General features: G+C 37.2%; 1 protein-coding gene across 2 annotated transcripts in view; it reads right to left on the bottom strand.

Moving 5' to 3' along the window:
• Positions 1–2,656, bottom strand: part of LOC106872328 (ras-related protein Rab-35) — an 89,708-nt gene that overhangs the window by 73,933 nt on the left and 13,119 nt on the right. The window lies entirely within an intron of this gene.

Raw genomic sequence — 2,656 nt, forward strand, 5'->3', positions numbered from 1 at the left:
CAGGAAAAAAGATAGATAAAAGTGCTCCACCATGAACAAAGTAATGTGTGTGTGTGTGTGTGTGTGTATATATATATATATATATATAGCTCATATATCGTTTGTATGTATATATATATATATATATATATATATATATATATATCATCACCATTATTTAATGTCCATGTTCCATACTGGTATGGGTTAGTAGTTTGATGAAAGCAGATGTTGAAGGATGATGATGATTATGTGATAAACACACACACACACATATATTTATTAATATTTAACAAAAGCAACAGAGTGACTCAAGGGCTGAGAGTTTCATGTCTTAAAATATCTTATTTTGGTCAAATCAGTCTCTTGCTATTTTGAGTTTTGTCAGTGAGAGCAAAGGGTCTTCAGGAACTCTACTATGGTATCAAAAACCTTCCCTCAAACTTACATTATTTATTTCAAACACTGGCTTCTTAGTAATATGCACATTTAGTAATATGCACTGCCATCTTAGTAATATGCACATTTAATGTTGCATCACTGCTCATTTGAGCTCCCAGATCACACACCGACTCTGACTCTGGGATCATACTACTTTCTGGACCAGTGTATTCCGATTTTCGCCTGGTGTTAGGCTGATAGTGGAGTGTCTGAACTTTCATAGCATTGAACTGCATATTATTTTTGTAAGCCCATTTGTATATTTCATTCAGGTCTTTCTGCAGTTTTATGATGTCCTCTGCAATACTTTCGTGTCATCAGCATTACTGATCAGATAGGCTGACTGTACCGCGGAGGGCATGTCTGAGAGGGCCACCACAAATAGTAGTAGCCTCAATACAGTTCCTTCAGGGATTCTGTTCAGGATTGGTGTCTCTTCATAGTGAGTGCTATTGGCTACAACTGCATGGCTCCTGCCCTTCAGAAAATCATTCAGCCACTCTCCCAGTTTCCCAGTAATACCAAGGTTTTGCAGCTTGTGACATATCATGCCAGGATCAACCCTGTTGAAGGACATGGTATATCACGTCTACAGCTGACTGGTATAGCTGTTGCTTCAGTACCCAGTCAAAGTTCTGCAGCAGCTGTACGAGGCAGCTCCTCCTTGGATGGAGGCCATGTTGCATGTTTGTGAGAAGGTTGTTTTCTTCTAGCAACATGATCAGCCTTTTTCTGACAATGCATTCCATTGTCTTGCTTACATGTGAGGTCAGAGAGATGGGCCTGTAGTTTTTAGCATCTGCTCTGCTCCCTCCCTTATGGATAGTGCATATTATCAAATTCAATACATACATACACATATACATATATATACATACACACACATATATATACATATATATATATACAGATATATATATACACATACACATATATATTTGAGTCCTTACGTGAATACCTGGAAAATAGGTGGGGGTGGGGTTAGTGGCCGGAAGAATGATAGTGTCCAGTCATAAAAATCCTACTTCAAGACACTCCCTCATCTAACTCATGCTAGCTTTGAAAAAGTGACATTAAAATGACTGGGCAAGTTTTCTCTTTCTCTGTATACATACATATTCTGTTTTTTTTTTTAATCTTTTTTTCTTTTTACTTATTTCAGTCATTACACTGTGGCCATGCTGGGGCACCACTTTGAAGGGTTTAGTTTAACAAATCAACTCTAGTTCCCCCTACCCCCCCAAAAAACATGGTACTTATTCTCTTGGTCTTTTTTTGATGACCTGTGAAGTTATGGGGATATTGTCCAATGTTTGTGGGGGTCAAACACAGACAAAAAAACATGCACATGTGATTGCAGGTGAGTTCGCCGCCATCAGTTCATCATAGGAGAGTTCACTGTTATCAATTTGCTGTGAAGAAAGTTCATGAGGAAAGTTTACTGAGAAAATATATCCATAATATCTCACTATTAATAGTTAAAAACTATTTTATTGACCCCCCCCCCCAAAAAAAAACAGTGAATCGGTGATGGTGAACTTATTGAACATGTGCACACATAGATATATATTTATAAATGAAAGAAGTGTGGTGTGTGTGTGTGTATATATATATATGACAGGCTTCTTTCAGTTTCTGTCTACCAGGTCCACTCACAATGCTTAGATCAGCCCAAGGCTATATAACAGTAAAGACTTGCCCAAGGTGCCATGCAGTGGGACTGAACATGGAACCACGTGGTTGGGAAGCTAACTTCCTAGAACACCCCAACTGTATGTGTGTATATATGTATGTATGAGGTCATAAATGACAGAGAAATAGTTTGATGAAATTTTATTTAACAGTATGAAATTCCTAATATCACTACAAATTGTTTTGTAACTTAAAAGCATGTAAATAATTTATAATATTACATTTAATAATAAATAAATTACTTACATGCCTGCATTAATGCAGAATTCAAAAGATCCTTTAAAATAATGCTGAATTTAATTAAGCTACATCCTCTATACACGCCTTATCATTTTTTCTTGTAGCGTACTATATATTCCTATTTATATTCTCTGCTAAACACACTCTGTGCCGGCGCACGCGCGTGCGTGTGTGTCTGCATGCCCACATATATGCAAACATGGGTATGTGCATACATGCTAATATACATATAGATATATGTACATCATTTCACACACACACACACACATCTCAATATACACAAATATGCCCCCCCCCCTCATCC

This window comes from Octopus bimaculoides, chromosome 16 (genome assembly GCF_001194135.2).
Source record: "Octopus bimaculoides isolate UCB-OBI-ISO-001 chromosome 16, ASM119413v2, whole genome shotgun sequence".
In the NCBI taxonomy this organism is placed as follows: domain Eukaryota; kingdom Metazoa; phylum Mollusca; class Cephalopoda; order Octopoda; family Octopodidae; genus Octopus; species Octopus bimaculoides.